Below are 22,325 nucleotides of genomic sequence, written 5' to 3' on the forward strand. Positions count from 1 at the left end.
CTCCTTCACCAGCCTCCTGGGAAGCGTAAGGACCGCCTGCATCAATCTCTGGAGGAACAAAGTGGGCGTTTTACTGATTTCACTGCTTACACGCCAGCCTAAAATGTAGTGACTTTTTAGCCAGACCATCACCGGCTCTGAGTGTTAAATCTAATTAAAATTTTTTATCTTATTTTATTTATTTATGTATTTTTTAACTTTCCAGGGCCGCTGTGCCTCGGGATTTCCATAGCTGCTCCTGTGTGCCCCGGGGCGCAGCGGAGGGTCGGCTCTCGCTGCTGGGGCTGCGGGACCCACCTGGCGAGTCTGAGAGCCACGGGGCCCTCTGGAGACGCTGAGACCGACCGGCCGCTGGTCCTGTCCCATTTCCTGCACTGATTGCCCCATAGGTGGCGGGGGGACCCCGATCCTTCTGCGGAAGGCGAGTTTCGCTGCTCATAGCTGCTTGGAGCTACAATTAAGGCTGCGTAGAGCAGAAAAGATCCGAAATACAGAAGATACGACGCTTTTAAAAGTTTTTTCTTTTTTCAAAATGCAGTCACGTTTGCATCTTTATGAAAACACACTGGCAGTTACATGCACGCGTTTAAAAGTACAAGTAATTCTTTATTGGTTACCAAAGGGGCACTTTCTGGGAGTGTTGGAAACAGTTTCTTGGGGTGGTGATGACACAGGTGAATTGCATTATCAAAACTGAGGATAAGGGAAGCGGATTTAGCTCAACTGATAGAGCTTCTCCCACATGGAAGGTCCAGGGTTCAAACTTAGGGCCTCCTGACCCCTGTGATGAGCTGGCCCACACGCAGTGCTGATGCACACAAGGAGTGCTATGCTACGCAAGGGTGTCCCCATGTAGGGGAACCCCAGGGCAAGGAGTGAGACCCATAACGACACACACACACACACACACACGGAAAAAAGCGCAGCCTGCCGGGGAGTGGTGCTGTCCACACAGAGAGCTGACGGAGCAAGGTGACGCAACAAAAAGAGACACAGATTCCCGGTGCCAGCTGACAAGAATGCAAGTGGATACAGAAGAACACACAGGGAATGGACGCAGAGAGCAGAGAGCTGGGGGAGTGGGGGGGGGGGGCGAGGATTTAAAAACAAAAATAAAAACTGAGCACAACCCTACACTGAAGATCAGTACATTGTATGCAAATTGTATATCACTTGAAAAGGACAGAAAATGTCAATTGCATGCATATGAAGAGTTAGTGTGCATAAGTAAAAGCCCACTCAGGCAGCTTTAGGGGTGTGTGTTTATAGCCCTGCTCATTTGCAGGGTTACCTCCTCATCCAGCTCTGCGCAGCCAGGAAAGGGGGAGAAAACGCAGCTGACATCACTCAGGGCGGAGCCGCATGTCCCAAAAAAAGCCGGCGGAACACACGGGCAGCAGCAGCCTGGCCCGGCCTCACCATGAGCCACTGGAACAGCTCCGACGCCCAGGTCCTCTGCGGCTCGGGCCAGCTGTTCCTGCAGCCCCTCTGGGACCGCTTGAGAAGCCGCGAGGCCTTCCCGCAGTCTCCCTTCTTCCCGGTCATCTTTTCCATCATCACCTACGTGGGCTTCTGCCTGCCGTTCGTGCTGCTGGACGCCGTGTGCCCCTGGGTGCCCGCGCTGCGGCGCTACAAGGTCCACCCTGACCTCTCGCCGTCGGCGCGGCAGCTGCTGCCTTGCCTGGGCAGACGCTCTACCAGCACGCGGTGTTCGTGCTGCCCGCGACGCTGCTGCACTGGGCCCGCAGCCCCCCAGCCTGCCCGCCGACGCCCCCGCGGTGCTGGAGCTGACGCGCCACGTCGTGGTCTGCCTGCTGCTCTTCGACGCCGAGTTCTTCCTGTGGCACCTGCTGCGTCACAAGGTGCCCTGGCTGCACCGCACCTTCCACAAGGTGCACCACCAGAACGTGTCCTCTTTCGCGCTGGCCACGCAGGACATGGGCGTGGGGGAGCTGTTTTCCCTGGGCTTGTTCGACATGGTGAACGTGGTGCTGCTCGGGTGCCACCTGCTCACCGTCCTGGTGTTCCACGTGCTCAACATCTGGCTGTCCGTGGAGGACCACTCGGGCTACGACTTGCCCTGGTCCACGCACAGACTGGTGCCTGTCGGGTGGTACGGGGGCGTAGCGCCACGATCCGCATCACTCCCGCTTTAACTGCAACTTCGCACCTTCCTTCACACACTGGGACAAAATGCTGGGGACGCTGCAGTCTGCTTAGGCCAAGTAGCTGCGTGCCTGGCAGGGGTGGTGCCCTCTCAGACCCGGGATGCTGTGCATTTCACTCTTGCATCAGGAGAAGAACACTAAGCTGTTTCTCTTTTTATGCATCAAAGAAGCACAGGCACTTCTTAACTGATGGAAACTGTTGTAGATAAAATCTGATCTATTTTTGCTACCTGGCAAGTAATTTATACCATGTTTGTATATCAATGCAGTTGTATTCTAGGTGTCGAATTCTAGCTCATTTCAATAGCTTTTATTCCTAGATAAGAGTTAGATAATCATCACCGGCATATTTACATCATCTGTAAAATGATTTGTTTGTAGAACAAGGAATGTCCTAGGTTTGAAAGTGTCCTAGAATCAGACTGAGAGAACAGATTTTAACAGAGGATCTGGCCTCTGACTTTATTAACTGTGAAATATGTTCCTGCTGGACAGTGACCAAGATTATAGTACTTTTTTCAATTTTTTCATACAGTCATATATTTATATGAAAGAAATGTTATTTGTGCTTTAGCAAAACATGAAAAAACAAGCACTGGCTCTTGTTTCACCAACATTTGACTGATAAAAAGTAAAGAAGGAAGAGGGAGATGGCGTGGGGCGTCCTTCAGAGCCTAGAGCAGCTGTCTATGGGGGTTGGGCGTCTAGTGGGTGGTTGTAGGCCTGGGCTGTCTATTTTGTTCTAAAGATTGCACAGAGGGAGAAACAAAAAGTATTTGCATTTTCTATTGTTCTGAATACTTTTCAACTGATTTCTGCCTAAGGTGAAAGTTATAGGCTTGATGTGGAAAGTTTTGCAAAGAGACTAACACTGGGCAGACATCTGATTGTTTTGTCCAGGTGGAGGGAGTATGCTGGGGGGGGAGGTGAAGAGAATTAGAAAACACCTTGCTATGCAAAACAGATAAGTCAAATGTGTGCATTAGAGTGGTAAGCCTCTTTTCATGAAGCCAGCATCCTTGGGTAATGCAAACGATCACTGAATTCAGTGGGTCTGCAATCCAGGAGTTTTGTATTTTTCACTTTCATAATTAAGACATCATTCAAAATGCACCTCTCTCTTTTAAAGAAAGGAGAAGTAATGATGTAGTGAAATTTGGCCCCAGATCCCTGATTCCTCATCTATTAAAGATGGTTAAAGATGTTTTTGTGGATTACTCTAGACTGTAAATATCTCTATTACAGAGCACACATACATCACACAGCACACAGTACATCTGGCTGCTGCCTAATTGTTTTCACTTCAGCATTTGAATGTAGCTTATTTTGTGGAAAGTTGGAAGTTAATATAGAAAAGTGTAAATAAGGCCAGTTTGTAGCTCAGTTTATTCCTTATGATCCAAACTCTCTTGTTTCAAGGTGAAGAAGTCCATGTAAAATCCTCATCTCCACAGTCTGCCATTGAGTCTCCTTAGAAATATGTTTAGGCCCTACAGGTTGTTGTTGGAAGTCAGCTAGGTTGCCCAGGTGCCCGCTGATTTCCTCACACACCCCTGGATGTGCCCCCTTTGGCTTCTGTGCTTGAGGTCACGTCCTCATCTGTTAGCACAGGACCATGCTGGTAGCTAAAGCTTTCATGCATTGATGGTGTGAGAGTGAAATCCACAGACACAGGAAGTGAGCTCTGAGGGGACAGTGCTATTGTTGTAGAATTTGAGAGAGGTTCAATTATTTGCATATAGAAAGGCCAGGACTCAGGAATGATTTTGAGAAGGAAAAAAATGGTTTATTGATGGCTGGATTCAGGAGCTTTCTGTTGCAAACCTGAGCCTTGAACGAGATTTTCAAGTTCCTTTTATACAGGGTGGGGAGTCAAATGGTGCTTTCATCAAAGAAAATGACTTTCTTTGTTAGTTAAGTCTTTGCCTGAGTACCAGGTAGGTTTTGAATTAACATATCGCCCACATTTCAGGTGAGCTTGAATTAGCATCATGCCCACATTCTGTCTGGATGCAACCTTGAATACACATTTAGTCTTACATCCTTTCTGAACATTCAAAGTCCATATCACTTAACTGGCTCTCTAGAGACTAGGCATCCTTGGATATAGAATTAGATGATTTTGAATTTATGCACAGCCTATATTATATTTCCCATTCGAGGCCAAGTTCAAGTTCCCTTAAGTTTCGGCATCACCACCATCAGAGTTTCCCTGGACTGACTGGTATGTATAAAGAGATTGCATTGCTAAATTGCTTCCTGGGACTGGAGTCATTGCCATGGTCACCAAGAGCAGGAATGCAGCCTCTTACCATTCCACACCCACAAGTCAGGACAGACAGTTTAGGTTAAGGTTATCTTTGAAGAGGCAAAGAGCCTCCCACCTATAGCCCACATCACTATATTGGAGGCAGTATGTCAATATGAGCAGCATGCCCCTGCAGAACCAAGAGGTGTGGAATATATGGAAAGTGCAGCTATTTGATATTTGGAGCAGCTCCAGGAACCTTGAAACTGCCCTTTTAAGCTTGGATTATGAGGGTTTTTCACAGCTTACCTTCAGAGACTTTCAAAAATGTCATGCTGCCTCACTGTAAAAGGGAGTTTTGGATTTGGGGCAGATTGTCCACATGGACAGTATTTGTTTCTCAAAATTACTTATCAGTCTGTAATGCTTCGGGAGGGTAGGAGAGAGAGAGAGAAGAGGATGAACAATTTTTCACATATTAGAAACCTAACAATAACAATCAGAACAACAAAATAATAATAGTGAGTAAGTTAAGTGAGTTGTTTCATATTATAAAATACTGGGTGTTGGAGCCAGTTCCTGAATTTAGTTCTCATGGTGTCCTTTACACCTCTCTTATGATCATCACAGCAGCAAGAAAGATGCACGCTCTGCAACACTTGTTCCCTCCTAAGCCACTGAACCTCAAACACAGCAACCCCATGGCCCAACTGCTCTGACGTGGCTGTCCCTGTATTCACAGCCTCTGCCTGTGCAGTGGAGAAAGCCAAGGAAGCAAGACCTCGGCCAGTCTAGGCAGGAGCTGGCCAAGCAGGGAGGCAGGTCTAGGACTCTTTTTTTCTGCATTCCTCACTGCAGATTGATGAAGAGAAGAGGTGTTCACAAGTTACATCGTCTAGGTAGGAATCTTAGCTCTAGTAATTTAGTAGCTGCGTGACTTTGGGCAAGTTACTTAACCTTTATGCCCCAGTTTCCTCATGTATAGAATGTGGATAATCAAAGAACCTATCTGACAGGGTTGTTGTGCAGGTTTTTGAGTTACTTTATATAAAATGCTAGGTTGGTTGAAAATGTGGTGTATTTTTCTTTGCTATGATTGTCGCTTCATGATGTGAGCACCAGCCTGCAGTTCAGAAATCTAACCTCCTGTCCTCAATTTTGAGTGCTCCCATATTGATGTGGGCTATGGGTGGGAGGCTCTTTGTCTCTTAAGAGATAACCTAAGCTGCCTTTGACTTGTGAGTGTGGGACGGTAAGAGGCTGCAGTCCTGCCCTTTATGACCACGGCAACGAATCTTGTCTGGGAGAAACAGTTTAGCAATGCAAAATCTAAACTTTAAATATTCAGGGAAAACACAAACAAAATGTGCTAAAAGCTTATCTAGAATGGATGACATCCATTCTAAAAGTTTACCTAGAATGTGGAAGATATATGCTAAGTCAAACCTATTGAGTGCTAAAACAAAGAACAATTTAGCCATTACCCTGTATAAAAGGAACTTGAAATTCTTGTTCGGGGCTTGGGTTTGAAACAGAAATTTCCCGAGTTCAGCTGGCCATCAATAAACCATTTTTCCTTCTCAAAATCATTCCTGAGTCTTGGCCTTTCTATACACAAATAATTAAACCTCTCACAACTGCCAAAACATTTATGGGGGCTGTTCTGGCATTTCAAACGAATGCCAGAGACGGTAGCATTTCCTGCCCCTTCCAAATCCCTGAGGAAGATGGGAGGACTTGGGTGAACCCCAAATCTGGGTGCCCCTGGATTAAATTTAATCCAGAAAAGATGTGGGCTCCACCAGAATCTTCCCGACAAAAATCGAGGGCAATGGAAGGTCTGAAGATAAAGATTCTGGGAATGAAAAAGAACTCCAAACACGGAGGAAGGTAAGACTCCTCAGGTGAGCACAGTCTGGAGAACCCTAGCTTTAATTTCTAGGAGAGGGAAGCTGATCACCTCCCGAGAGAACCCTAGTAGCTCCAGAAAATTGGGGGGAAGCTATTCTCTCTAGGTCTGGAAAAAGGAGGAAGACCAGGAAAAAGCCTGGTGTTTTGGGTTTGTCTAACTGCATGTTAGAACCTGGTACTTGTGGTCTTATATCCGCTGAAGGAGTGGAGGCTTAATTATAATAGGAAAGGCTGTTTTTAGGTTTGAGTCCCAGCATCCTGGAAATTGGTCTGAATTTTAAAAAACTTGGTTACAAGAAAATGGATTGGCTTTTCTAGTGAAGCTTGGTCTGGGTGTAAAGTTAGACAGTGAAAAAGGTCTAGCTGGAATCTTTTGTTATGGTGCTGAATTGCAAATGAATTGTGTTTATACCAGATGTTAATGTTAAGTGTTCTCTCTAAGGTTTTTGATGGCTGCAGGGGCAGCCATGCTGAAAAAAATATAGAGAGAAATTGTGGTCAGATTAGTGACCTTTGTACTTCTGTCTGTGTCAGCTCAATGCTGGTTTTGGAGTTGTGTGGTTATGTAAAGTGGTGGAAATTAGTTGAGCTGGAACCCTCCCTTGCCATCAGCAAGGGGATGAATTTATGGGGCAAAACTGCAGAGTCTATATGTCTGCACATGCTCTGCTGCCTCATCTCTGGTCCGCCTCTTTGCCGGGGCTTGGAGGCTGTGTCCACACCATGCACCATGCACCATGTGCCCCAGTCAGGGTGGCTGGGTCCCCAGGAGGGGTGCTGAATTTGAGTAGGTTCTATCTGCCCATTTTGGCAGAAAGCTGGAAAGGGGGTAGTGGCTTGCCCCTTTCCAGTGAGTCCACACCTTCTATTCATAAGCCGCATTCCCATTTGATTGCTGTGCACCCTACTGCCTAGAAGGGGGGAGGTGAAGGGGATGAAATGCAGGATCAAAATAAATGCAGTAAAGTTCCCTCCCTAGGGTGTGAGGGCCCAAATATAGCTGCATTCTGCCCAGGGTCTTCTATTTTTCCAAATCTCTCTGTGAGACTGTAAAAATACTTTGAAATGTTTTAGAACTGTAAACTTGTCTGAAAAAAAGAGCCTAGGGCTTAAAACAATAGACCTCTAATCACGTGATAGCTTTTTTAATGGTCTAGCTGGCAACTTCAAGTTTGTGATACTACAGAAAAAAAAAAAAAGGAATGAAACACCACTTTAAAATCTGTGTTCAGCTTTTGTCAGTTGCTGGCACCTAAGAATTCACTGTAAAAAGGTAAAAAAGTAGTTTAAAATGAATCTTTAAATGCCAATACTCTCTTGCTGGTAAATTAAAATGCATAACTTGCAGATGAAAATAGGTTCCATTACTAGGAAAAGGCAGAAATTCACAGAATTGTTACTAATAAAATTCTTGTAGCTTAATTAATAAAAGTATCCAATTCACCTTAATGTTAAAACTTACTGAAAATTGTTACTAAGGGTTAAGATCATTTATAGATGCATTTATATTATAAAACAGTGGAAAAATAATAACTGAATTTACACCTGAGTGAATTTAGCCTGAAACTATTATTGTAAGTTAAAATTCTAAACTAACCTTTCCTTCGTTTATGGGTACTTCAAGCCTAATCTCACCCCTTCCTTTGGCTATGGTTATTTCATAATAGTTTCTGCCCCTACAGTCCAGAGAAGAGCTGGGACATCCTTGTCTCCTGTCCTGGTATTGGTAACCCTGCTTTCTGTCTTGAATCCAAGTGTAAACTTAATTGCTGCCTGGTGGAATTCTTAGCCCTTAGGGTTAAATGACCCCTGGAGTTTTATTATCTCCAAGGACTGGGGGGAATAAAGGAAGTCTCCTGCTTTAACTGTCAGTGTTCCTAAGAGTGGCAATTCATGAGAGAAACCAGTCTGTCTCCCTGAGGCTTGAAATAGCCTCCGGAAAAATACATAGATTTAATCTTGTTGCTTATCCAAAATTCTGCTAAATTCAAGGTAAAATATAAAGTCCTGAAACAAAAGAAAATCATGTTAAAACATTGGGAACATTTTGGTTACACTCCATCAGTTAAGAAACAAAATTCTTGTGTAAAACTGCATGGTCATAGTGTAAAACTGCACAGTCATAGTGCAAATTAAGAAAAGTTTCAGGAGTCTTTGAAATGTTTTGCAGTCACACTTATTTTATAAATAAAATGGAAGTTTTCAGTAACTAAAGTTATGTTTTTGTGTCAAACTATTCATGTCTGCCTATTTGCTCAAATTGTTGAGGTTAAATATACAGTTATATAAATAATATATATGTCTGGACCCCAAATTAAGCTAAATAGCATATAAAATAATGCAAATTATAAGTAACATCAATGAGTCGTGTTTCTGGGTCTAACTCTATTTGTGTCTGCTCATTTGCTTAGTGTACGTCTTCATACATCGGGATGATAATATCAAATTAAGAAGTGAAAATTCCTAAAAGAGCTCTATTCAAATCATTAAAAATGAAATATGCGGTTATATATGAATAAATATTCCTGGAACCCAAATTAGACTAAGCAGGATGGAAAGGTCATATAGAAATCTAATTATAGGAACTACTGGGAAAGGACCTCCTCTTTGCAAGAGTTTTGATGGCAGGACTAGGTGTAGCGTATTAAAACTATCTATGAGGCTGGGGAATTAAGAATCAATTTGCCCTGTAATTTCCCAGTTTAAACCTTTTGTCAGCCATAAAATAAAGGTAATTAGTGACTCTGTTGACAAATTTCAGTAAGTAAAGAAAAGCCCACAAAAACTGTAGAGAGATCTTTCCTGGATTATGATTAAACCAATTAGGTAATTATGTAATGTGTTTTGAAAGCTGGTAGTCAGTCTGCTTTTAAAAATTACTCATTTTCATAACTTAAACAAAGAAAAGACATTTTTAGCTTCCTGTAAAGAAAAAAGAAAACATTCTTGTATAAACTATAATGGTTTCAATTTTATTTAGCTTGGGTGTAAGCTCCCATAGCTTATAAAATGCCCATTAAATAAATTATCATTATATGTACAAAATCTTTAGAGTAATAAAAATTGTAAGTTCACATTAACAAAATTAAGCTAAAGAAAAAATTGTAGATATGCTCTCTTAAATAATTTTCTTTGGCTAGTAACTGTAATTTAATAAGTTTATTTAAACGTAAGGTAACTTGTGAACATGGCTGTAGTCAATTATAAAGAGTTTGTAAAGCATCTTCCAAACTGAAAATGTTTAGATAGTTCTAGTTCTAAAAGTCATTGTTACCTAAAAACTTGGATTAGTATTGGTGGCAAAGAATAACTTCATGATAATAAAACCTTTCTGAAGGCCACCGCAAGCTGCATATTTAAATAAATGGTAATAAAAAATTATCTTGATTCTATTGGGAATCTTCTGTTTTCATTTTAACAATGAAAAATTGTTTTTTCCCTCTATTACTAAAGTAAAATACCTACTATTTTCTTCATGGTAAAATTGTATAAGTAAACAGTCATTTGATATATGATGTGTTACATTAAATTGTTTAAAATATATATAAAAACAAGGAATAAACTTTAACATTGTCAAGCTCTCTTGTGCATTCAAACCAGGCCTTGTATATATTATAAGCTGCCTCTCCATGTGAGTTATTGGCTAGGCTGGTCACTGACCCCTCAATTAGAAATATTTGCTATATCAGCCTCTGGTTCTGCTCCTGAAGTTAATGGAAACTATGTTGCAGTTTCAAGCTCCTGTGGCAGCCAATGATGACTTGGTACAGCCAAGTGTACAGTAGATATCACCTCCAGACTGGCACTGCTCCATAGTGCCAGAGAGCACTATGCACGAGGCCAATAGAATACTGGATACTCTCTCTAGGGTCAATGATTCTGTGCCTTGCTTACTGTGTGAAGAACATGCTAAGTGGAGCCATGGTACCAGGATACTGTAAGTAAAACTTAATCACAATTGGCATTATGGCCTGCTCCCATGGAGAGATAACATGTATTATAAACATAAAGTATTATAAACATAAACTTAAAACTATTAATTGCTATACTTTTATCCTGTACTAAATATATGCCAAATAATTATAATGTTATCTCTTCTATTCTGAATCAGGTACAAACGTATATTAGACATGTTAAATTCCTGGTAACTTTATTTTCTAAATAGCTAATAAACATGTCTATAAAATAAGACAATGGTCTTAGCCAGGCTCAGCCAACTCACTATTCTAGGGTACTGTACTGTGTAGCAAAAATGAGGCTTGCATGCTAATAATGGGTCACCTATTAAACAGTCAATAATACCAGAAATTGTACAATTAAAGGCAAAATATAAAAACTTTATTCTGTAGTTCTGATCCAGTCCCACAGCTAAAAACTAAGAAAATTTCCATCTTAGTGCACTAATCCTGAATGAAACCAACTGTCAAAAAGGTACCAGTTCACCTGGAGCATCTAACAGAACACATAACTGCCAATTATTAAACAGCCTGAAATGCATCTTCAAAACAAAACTAAGTATCTATTGCAATTTCTCTCTAAAATTACCTTAGAGAAAAAAAATATATATTGTTCCCACCAGCTTTTAAAACGGGGTGCCATTTTATAAGCACCTAACCTTGTCTACCTCTGTAATCCAATGTCCTTTTAAAAATGGGTATTCCAAAATTTTAATAAGTTTGTTTCTTTCTGAGTGAACATCTTATTAATGTGAAAACTTCATCCAACTTCATACAGATTGCCAGATCCATCTTCTTCCAGTTAAAATAAAATAAAAGTTTTACACCTTGTTAGGTAATGACTACAGGCCATGGCCAACAAGAAGTAATTATGGAAAAGAGATCATCTCCCTTCAACACCCCTTTAAGATTAAAGGTGTAAATTTTTAAGAGTAAAAAAAAATTAATAGATGAATCTGGAGCCTAACTGAAAATTCACATGTGTGCTGATGGCTCCAGGATAACTACAGGTGGGCCCCGCCCCAGGATTTTGCTGTCCAGAGTGAAAACTTCTAAACTTCTAAAAACAAGCTCCTGGATGCTACACTAAAAATTGATAAGTAAAGTAATCAATCAAAACAATAAACAGCCACCCACCTCATAGCCCCAACAATAATTATGCCAAGGCTTAGCAAGTTAAGCTTGGGCGTAAGGGGGGAAAATGATGTGGGCTATCGGCCGGAGGCTCTTTTCTTTTAACAGATAACCTAAGCTGTCTGTAACTTGTGGGTATGGGACAGTAAGAGGCTGCAGTCCTGCACTTGGTGACCATGGCAATGACTCCAGTCCAGGAGAAACAGTTTAGCAATGCAAACTCTATGAACTTTAAATATTCAGGGAAATGCAAACCAAATCTGCAAAACCCTTATTTAGAATGTATGAAGTCCATGCTAAAAGTTTACCTAGAATGTGGAAGATATATGCTAATTCAAACCTATTGAGCACTAAAACAAAGAACGATTTAGGCCTTACCCTGTATAAAAGGAACTTGAAAATCTTAATTGAGGCTCGGGTTTGAAACAAAGAGCTCCTGAGTCTGGCTGGCTGTCAATAAACCCTTTTTCCTTCTCAAAATCATTCCTGAGTCCTGACCTTTCTATACACAAATAATTAAACCTATCACAACTGCTACAACAATATAACAAGTGTGATGGTTGATTTCATGAGTCAACTTAGATAGATAATGGTGTCCAATTATTTCTTCAAGCACTGGTCTGTTTGCTAATGTTAAGGTGTTTTATAGATGGGATTTGCCTCTACAATTAGTTGATTGCATCAACAATCTACAGTGGAGATTGCCCTTAGAAATGTGAGCATTCAATTCAATTAGTTGGAGACTTGAAAGTCAGAATTGAGGTTTTCAGAGGTCAGAAGAAGAATTTCTGCCTCAACATCAATACTAGCTCTTGCTGGAATTTCCAGCCAGCCAATCCCCTGGGGAATTCAAACTAAGGACTTCACTATCACCTGTATCAGTGTTTCCAGCATGTAGCCTGTCCTACAGAGTTCAGGCTTGCCAGCTTTCATGTGTAAAGCAAGTTTTTATAATAAATCTTTTAAATATATATGTATACACACATATACATAGGAACACATGCACATATCCTGTTTGTTCTGTTTCTCTGGAGGACCCTAACTAATGAAGTGCAGAACCAAATAAAGCAGAGTTTTTCATCCTGCTTCTTTCATAAGCATCTCCTCTGCATTTCAAGGACAAAGTTTTGGAAAGAGACAAAATGCTGTGTTTGTCTGATTCTACTTCCTCAACTCTGAATCATCTGCTCCCATTTCTTCCTCAAACTTTTCTTTCTTGCTCTAATACTATATTCCTACCGATGACATCTAATGATTTCTTTTGTGGATTTTCACTCCTTGGCTTTTCTTTCTTTCTCTTTATTATTTCTTATATATATTTGTTTTTTGCTGACTGTTCTTTTCTTGGAATATACTTCTTGCTTGGATTTATTGCAGTTTTTCTAAACTGTCTTCCTTCCTAATTCTGCAGCTGTTTCTTCTCCCTTTAATGGGTCATCTTTCTCCATAGCATGGAAGCAAGCCTCAAGATGCTTCTCCTTTTTCTTCAAAAATATCTGTAACACTGTATGTACTATACAATATATGCAATGCATTTCCTACTTACCATCTCCTAATGCACCCTGTAAATATCCTATTGCATTGCATTGTATCTCACAGACACACAAACAACACAAATAACATGTTTATGCACATACACCATATACATGAGCATCTGTATGCTATATATATTATATACACACAAACTACATGTATGCATACTATTATATGATCATGTACATCCACAGGTGCTACATGTGTATGTGTACATGTCATATATATGAATAAATAGTATACATAAGTATGTAATATACACATATATGTACAATTCTATTATATAGAATAAATATGTACACATGGCACATATGCCCAACAGACTGTATTATACATATGTCTATTTATAGGTGCACACTGTATTTATGTACACATATGCCATATAGACACCATATATGTACACCCATAATAAATTTATTCACTCTGTCTTTCTGTAAGCATCTCTCTCTCTTTTTATAAAAACATATAATATTACCTTTTCAGTCCTGTTTACCAGTTATCTCCACCGTGAGTAAAATGCCTAGTTCTTGATAAGTAATTGGTTCAGGGTTGCATAAATTCCGGAAACACTAGAAACACTCCTTTCCCCTTGTTCACATCTTTCTCATCCTGACCTTTTCCTTCTCCAACATCCATTACTAGTCTATCCCACCTTCCCATCAATGCCATGCTCACAACCAATGGTCTCCATTCTAGAGAAGGTCACAGTGTACTGGGTAAGATGGTCGGGCAGGCACATGCCTCTAATCTAATCTGGTTAGTGCTATAATGGGATATGAACAGGTTGTTAAGGCTCTACAAATTGCCACAAAAATTATAATGACACATAAGAGATAATGAGGTTGTCCCCAATCAACTGTGGACGGGATGGTGGGGAGGAAATGATAATGTCTTTTATTACAAAAGCAGCATATGCTCATAGAAACATTTCAGATAGTATAAAACAATATGAAGTAAAAAGTTAAGTCCCCTCCACATTCATTTATTCCCACTCTTTTTCGAATATCCAATCAGAAGTATCTCTCTCTGTGTCTCTGTCTCAGTCTTCCTGTAGGTCAGTCTCCACTTTGCTATATCTATCTAAACATCTATCTATCATCTGTCTATCATATTTTATCTATATTTCTTTTCAGTGGTGATGCATTTAATGGTTTTTATAACGCTTAAGGAAATAAAGTGGTTGTGAGCAGAAATCCTTTTGACCTTTGTACACAAGGGCAAAGGCATTTCCCCCTAGATATCTTGTGCTTATTTCCTTCGTTGTCTCTCCTGATATCACTCTCAGAACCAGAAGAACCAGGTTCCCTGTCTCCCATGGCTTCCAGGGAAGGATGGCTTGGTGGTGGAACTGCTGCACTTGAGAGGCCAGGTTTGCTTTGCTCCCGCAGCTGGCAGTTCATTCCCTCCCTGAGGCCTCTCACAGCCTCCTCTCCCTGCCTCCCCCTGAAGCAATTGTCTTCTCAACTGGAGGGAATGTCTCTGAAGGAAGAGGCCTTTGATATCTTCAAGCTCTTGCACTTGAGGGTGCTAATGCTCTTGTCTGGAATTTGTGGCTGGGTGTGAGTTGCATGATGACCTGTTTTGGGGGAATCATTGAACCTCCTCTGCTGTTCCACTGTGAAGTGGGTGTAGGTTGGGGTAGTACCAAGGGGTTTTTGGGCTTCTTAAGGCTGCTGTGAAGATCCAGGGAGATGGATCAATAGGAAGCCAGTGGAGGAGTGTGCAGAAGTGACCATGTGGACCTCAGGTCTGTGCGAGGGGAAGACAGTGCTACAGCGCCTGATCCCCCTCCCATCCTCAACCATCCCTGCCAAGACTGTGCTTCCTCTCCAGCCTTAGGCTTCCTCCATCTAGCCCCACTGTCTCCAACTCCATTCAGGCCATGGTTCCCTAGGTTCCTATTCTTTGCAAGCCCTGGCTCTTGCTTCACTGCCTAATCTTAGGAGCATCAGGGAGGTGGAAGCAGGAGAGGGCTGGGGAGGCTCTGGGAGACCTAGTTAGAGGAGGCTGGCCCAGGGCAGCCCAGCTCCCAGAACTAGCAGAGCAGTAGCCAGAGCCAGATGCTGTGTGTCAATCTGAGGGCCCCCAGGAGAGTGCTTTCTCCTCTGTGCTGAGGGAAAGTGCCAAGCCAGGAGCTGCAATCTGGTAGCTAAGGGGAATTTGGCAGCAAAGGACTTTTGAAAGGAGATGCTTCTTTGAGTTAGACACCTACCTCCCCTGATAGGTGGAGAAAAGGGAGTCATTCTTCCTCCACAGTGGCTTTACTCAGCTTCCAATCCAGCATTGCTGAGGGAAGATGGTTCGAGTGCAGTCCCTGCCACTTTCAAAGATTCCTGGAATGCTAAGGTGATGACAAAGTGGTGTTTTCCTGTTTTACAAATGAGGAAATTGAGGCCCAGAGATGGAAAGTGACCTTTTCCCTGTCATGCTGCTAGGCTAGAACTCAAAGGTCCCTGGTCCTCCTGCTCAGCCGTGTGACTTTTCCCACCCAAGGCTCCTGCCCCCTCAGAGCCCCTGGGGGCTGACATTTGTTGAAGATCAGAAATGTGGGGAATCAGACTTGGCCCAATTGATAGAGCATCGGCCTACCATATGGGAGAGTCCAGGTTCAATACCCAAGGCCTCTTGGCCTGTGTGTTGAGCTGGCCCATGAGCAGAGCTGCCGTGTGCAAGGAGTGCTGTGACACACAGGGGTGCAACCACGTGGTGGTGTACCATGCACAAGGATTGCCTAGTGCAAGGAGAACTACCACCTGATAAAAAGTGCAGCCCACCTAGGAGTGGTGACCCACACACACAGAGCTGACACAGCAAGATGACCTTACAAAAAAAAGAAGAGATGCAGTACCAGAAAAATGACAATGTCATAAACCATAAATAAAGAAATAAGTATATCTTTTAGAAGAAAGAACTTGAGATACATAGAGTCACCAAAATATTAAATGTGGCTATAATTGGATTAATGATTATAGGTGATTATTTTTCTATTCTGTGCCTTTGTAAATTTCTAAATCTTTTAGAATAAAGAAATAATACATTAAGAATGAAAATCAAAGGTCATTAAAATATTTAGAAAGCTTAGAGTTTACAGGAAAGACTCATGGGCTAATTGGCTTTTTAAAAAACAATGTTACCTCCTTGTTATGGAAATGTGGCCTCTCTCTGAGCAAACTCAGGATATAAACTCACTGCCTCCTCCCCTAGGCCACCCCACTCCTTGCAGGCAAGACTCCTGGGCATGGGCCTCCCTGGCACCAAGGGATTATTACTGATTGCCAACTAGTGATGCATTTTTAAGAAGACCTTGATCAAAAGAGGGAAATATTAAGTAGAAATGTTTTTTTTTAAAGATTTATTTATTTATTTATTTTCTCCCCTTGCTCCTCACCCCGGTTGTCTGTTCTCTGTGTCCATTGGCTGCATGTTCTTCTTTGTCCACTTCTGTTGTTAGTGGCACAGGAATCTGTGTTTCTTTCTGTTGCATCATCTTGTTGTGTCAGCTTTCCACGTGGGTGTTGCCATTCTTAGGTAGGCAGCACTTTCTTTCGCATTGGACAGCTCTCCTTACAGGGTGCACTCCTTGTACATGGGGCTCCCCTACGCAGGGGACACCCCTGCATTGCACGGCACTCCTTGCACGCATCAGCACTGTGCGTGGGCCAGTTCCACACAGGTCAAGGTGGCCCGGGGCTTGAACCGGGGACTTCTCATGTGGAGAATGGATGCCCTGACCACTGGGACAAGTCCACTTCCCAGAAGCGGGTTTTTTGGTGAAGAGATTTCAAAGTGAGTTGGGATGTCATTCTAGAGGTTTTGCTCTAGAATGTCAGGAGATTCTCATTGACTGCCATAGTAAACTGTGCCTCAAGCAGGGGGTTCCTGAGGGCTCTAGAAACCTGTGGACAGTATAGGCAGGGCAGACAACCCCAGCAATTTGGCACCCCATCGGTGGGCCTTACCATGGAATGTATGATAACCTATCTCCCCATATATCAGAGTAAGACGCCTTCATAATTTTCCTACACATGGTTCTTCTGCCCTTTATTTGAACCTATAGTTAGCACTATACACATTAAATATATGTCCCAGAGGCTTAAATCTTTGGTCTGTTCATAGGCCAGTTGAGCCCTGAATCTCAGCAAAACTGCAACACTTAGTCTCCAGTTCATTGGACTCACCAGGACAACTGACAAAAGGATGACGATGGACAATGCCCATCCCCCAAAGCAGAGGGTTATCTACAACTGCAAGCAAGACACTTCCATCCCTCTGCACCATGGGACCTAAGCCCCCTCTCCCATGGAAGCAGAGTAGGCATCACCATCCCCAAATCCTCAAGATTGAGGAATGAGCAAATATAAGGAGGGAATGCAACTAGGGACCAAAGCAGACATTATTATTCTAGTAATGGGAGAATTTGTAACCTTGATGTAAGGCAGAGGTCATCAGAGTTTCTGAGGGGAGGAGAGGGAAGAATAGGTGTAACATGGGGCGCTTGTGGGATATTGGGATTGTTCTGCACAATATTGCAATGATGGATACAGGCCATTAATCATTACGTCAAAATGTATAAAACTGTGCAATGTAAAGTGTAAAAAAAATGTAAAGTATAGATCATGGTTAGTAGCAAAGTTCCTACATGTGTTCATCAGTTGAAACAAATGTACCACAGTAATGAGAGATGTTAGTGGGGGAAAGTGTGGGAAGGGAAGGGGGTGGGGTATATGGGAATCGACCATATATTTGATGTAACATTTATATAATCTAAACCTTTTTTAAAAGTAAAGGCAAAAGCCCAGCTTTTTTGAGGTTAATTTGCATACAGTAAATGGCACATGTATGAAGTGCAGAATTTGGTAAGTTTTCATGTGTGTTTGTATATATCCAAGAAATCATTACTTGAATCAAGAAAATGAAGATACTATGTCTCCATAATTTTCTTTGAGCCTTTTTTCATTAAAATTTTTTAATTTAAGTATATCATTTATACAGAAATAGTAAATGTATAGTAAATGTTGTGAAATTAGAAAACAAACATGCGTATCTTCATACAGTTCGCCTATGCATAACACCACCACCACCACCTTGCATTGTTGTGAAACATTAATTACAAACTATGAAAGATCATTGTCAAGATATTACTAATAACTATAGCCCATATCTTACATTTGGTAGATTTTCCCCCCACTCCACCTGATTATTAACACCCTATATTAGTATTAAATATTTGTTGTAGTTAATGAGAGAATGTTTTCATATTTGTTCTGTTAAGTACAGTCCATCTCCCACTCCCATAGAGTCCCTATGTTATACAGTCCCATGCTTTGTACAGTCCAAAGTCTACACTTTGGGTCTCATTTTCATTACTGACTTGTGCTGTCATCACCTCATTTTTAGAATGTTTTCATTACATCAAAAGGAAAAATTCCATACTCCTTATACCTGCTATTGTAGTCCTTTAGAAAAAGTAAATTAACTTGTCATTGCTGCAAAAATATTACATTATTACTGTTAACTAATTTATCCGTAAGTTACATTAGTTGTAATTTTCCCACATAATATGGTGTTCTTAAAACTTTGTAAAAGAAAAATATTCCTGTATTTATACTCTGAACCACACTCTTCATCCAGCACCCAAATCACTGTTATACAGTCCCAAGATTATTCTCAAGCTTCCTTTTGACTGACATTTATGTCCATAGACTACCCTTTCAGCCACAATCACATTTGTAAATCAGCAGTGTTAGTTATACGCACTATAATATATTAATATCAACTCTATCCATTTCCACACTTTTACAATAAAGCTTATTAAAAATTCCACATACATTGAACATCAGCTCCCATCCACAACCCACATTCTATCTCCTATAACCTATACTGTAGAGTTTACCTCCATGAGTTTATGCATCATATTTAGTTCATATTAGTGATATCATATGATACTGGTCCTTTTGTTTCTGGCTTATTTCACTCAACATAATGTCCTCAGGTTTCACCCATGGTCTTATATGTATATTGACTTAATTTTTTCTTATACCTGAATAGTATTCCGCTGTATGTATAGACTCCATTTTGTTTATCCCTTCATTGGCTGATGGACATTCAGGCTGTTTCCATAGTTTAGGATTTGTGAATAATGCTGCTGTGAACATCGGTATCCTTTGTGCCCTTTTTAAATCATTCCCACCTCTTCCTGTATCACCTCCCTAAACCCAGGAAACCACTGATCTGCTTTTTGTCACTATACATTTGTATGGATTATCTAGAATTCTATGTAAATGGAATCATATAGTATATATTTGGGTTGTTTCCCAGTTTGGGGTTATTATAAATCAAGTTGCTTTAGACACTTCTGTAAAAGTCTTTTTGTGGAAAGATATTTCCCATTTCTTTTGGATAGATACCTAGCAGCAGAATGCCTGGAACTTGTGTATATTTAACTTTATAAGCAACTGTAAAACCATTTTCCAAAGTGATTGTGAGCATTTCATTTTCTCCCAGCAGCATGTAAGAGTTCCAGGATATTTTGCATCTCCATCAATATTGGTCAGTTTTTTTTTTAATTAACTATTCTAATAAGTACATAGTTGCTTTTCAGTGTACAGGCATACCTCCTTTTATTGTGCTCCACTTCATTGTGCTTTGCACATATTGTGTTTTTTACACATTGAAGTTTTTTGACAACCCTGCACTGAGCAAGTCTATGGGCACCATTTTTTCAATAGCATGTGCTCACTTTGGGTGTCTATGTCACATTTTGATATTCCCTCAATATTTCAAAACATTCATTATTATTACATCTGTTTGGTGATGTGTGGTTAGAGATACTCGATGCTACTGTTGTCATTGTTTTGGGGCGCCTTGAAATAAGATGTCAAACTTCATTGATCCATGTTGCGTGTGCTCTGACGGCTGCACTGACCGGGCTTTCTCCCATCTCTCTCCATCTTCTCAGCCTCCCTATTCCCTGGCACAACAATATTGAAATTAGGCCAGTTAATAACCCTACTCTGGTTTCTAAGTGTTCAAGTGAAAGCAAGAGTCAACTGATGTGACAAACTTCATTTTAGGAAATTGCCACAGCCACTCAAGCCTTCAGCAACCACCACCCTGATCGATCGGCAGCCATCACTACCGAGGCAAGACCCTCCACCAGCAAGAAGATTACAACTTATTGAAGGCTCAGATGATGGTTAGCATTTTTTTAGCAATAAAGCATTTTGAAAATAATGTCTATACATTTATTTTTAGATGTAATGCTATTGCACACTTAATAGACTACAGTATAGTGTGAACATAACTTTTATATGCAGTGGGAAACCAATATAATTGCATAATTCACTTTATTTTGGTGGTCTGGAACTAACCCACAATATTTCTGCAGTATCCCTATAGATTTAATTTGAAATTCCATACTGCTAATGATATTAAGCTTATTGGACATCCATATAACTTTCACTCCTCCCCCCAAATGGCTCCCTCATCTGTTTGCTCTTTGTTTTATTTTTATTTTTTGTTACTGTTTTTCCTTGTTACCCTACCTTTTTTTTTTTCTTTAGCAGGCACCGGGAACTGAACCCAGGACCTCCTTTGTGGGAGGTCAGTGCTCAACTGCTTAGGTCACATCCGCTCTCCATCCATACATCTTTTTTTTAAAGATTTATTTATTTATGGTTCTCTGTGTCCATTTGCTGTGTGTTCTTCTGTGTCTGCTTGTCTTCTATTTAGGAAGCAACGTAAACCAATCCTGGGACTTCTGAAGTGAGAGAGAAGTGCCCAATCTCTTGTGCCACGTCAGCTACCTGGTCTGTAGGATCTCTTATTATTTCTCATCTGTCATCTTATATTTAGGTGATGACCCATTTTCACCCATACATTTCTGTTTATATAAGATCCTAGCTATGGACTGAAGTACTTTTACATACAGATAGCCACCATTTGTTAAAAAGATTATCCTTTCTCCACTCAACTGTTTTGGCACCTTTGTAAAAAATCAGTTGACATCATCTGTGTGGGTCCGTTTCTGGAACCCACTGAATCATTGCTCTATTTGTATATCTGTATGACATTACCACAGTCTTAATTACTCTGGGTTTATAAAAAGTCTTGAAATCAAATAGTATATATTGTCCAGCATACATTTTTTGTAGATACCCTTTTTGAGGTTGAAGAATTTCCTATCAATTTCTACTTTTTGAGAGTTTTTATGAGACAGGAGGATGAGCATTGCTTTGTCTGCATTTTTTGAGATGATTATATGGTTTTACTATTTAGTTTGTTAATATGGTAAATTATATGGACTGATTTTCAAAAGCTAAGCCAGCCTTGCTTTCTTATGTTAAACTCAATTTTGTGACTATGTATTAACTTTGTATTGGATTGTTGGATTAAATTTGTTAAAAATTTTTTGAGAATTTTTGCATGTATATATATAAAGGATATTACTCTGCAGGCTTTTTCTTTCAATGTATTTTTCTTTTATTGATATCAGTGTAAGGCTAGCTTCATAGAATGAGTTGTGACGTGTTCCCTATTCTTAAATATTATAAGAAAATTTGTGTAGAACTGGGATAGAACATCTTCCTTAAATGCTTGTTATGGTTTAAATGAGTATAAATAAATTAAGTGGAATTCAGAAAAACAATAGAAAAAAGAAATAAAACCAAAAGCAGCTTCCTTTAGAATATTAACAAGCCAGACTGATCAAGAAAAAAGAGAGAAAACAGAAATTACCAATATCAGATGTGAGAGAGGTAACATAAAAAAGAAGGTCATTCTTCTTTTTTAAGATTTATTTATTTATTAATTTCTCTCCTCTTCCCCCCCACCCTGCTTGTCTGTTCTCTGTGTCTATTTGCTGCATCTTCTTTGTCCACTTCTGTTGTCACTGGCACGAGAATCTGTTTCTTTTTGTTGCATCATCTTGTGTCAGCTCTCCGTGTGTGCAGCATCAGTCCGGGGAATGGTGCACTTTCTTTCACGCTGGGCGACTCTCCTTATGGGGTGCTGTCCTTGCTCATGGGGCTCCCCTATGCTGGGAAAACCCCTGCCTGGCAGGGCACTCCTTGCATGCATCAGCACTGTGCATGGGTCAGCTCCAAACAGGTCAAGGAGATGCGGGGTTTGAACCGCGGACCTCCCATGTGGTAGACGACGCCCTAACCACTGGGTTGAGTCCACTGCCCAAGCTCATTCTTCAAGAACTAGATAATGTAGGCAACCCTTTATATAAAAAAGCAATTGAATCTGTATGTGTGTGTAGGAGGGGTGCGGGTGGGGTGATCAGCCTACAAACAAAACTGCAGTTCTAGTTTTATGTCTTGAAAATCAGGAATCTGAAACCCAAAGCTAGAAATGTTAAACAAGATGTGC

At 40.9% G+C, this 22,325-nt stretch overlaps 1 pseudogene; it reads left to right on the plus strand.

Annotated features, from left to right (window-relative positions):
• The first annotated feature begins 1,420 nt into the window (after positions 1-1,420).
• Positions 1,421-2,220, plus strand: LOC101445587 (cholesterol 25-hydroxylase-like; annotated as a pseudogene).
• The last annotated feature ends 20,105 nt before the right edge of the window (positions 2,221-22,325 follow it).

Source organism: Dasypus novemcinctus, chromosome 6 (assembly GCF_030445035.2).
Source record: "Dasypus novemcinctus isolate mDasNov1 chromosome 6, mDasNov1.1.hap2, whole genome shotgun sequence".
NCBI classification, from domain to species: domain Eukaryota; kingdom Metazoa; phylum Chordata; class Mammalia; order Cingulata; family Dasypodidae; genus Dasypus; species Dasypus novemcinctus.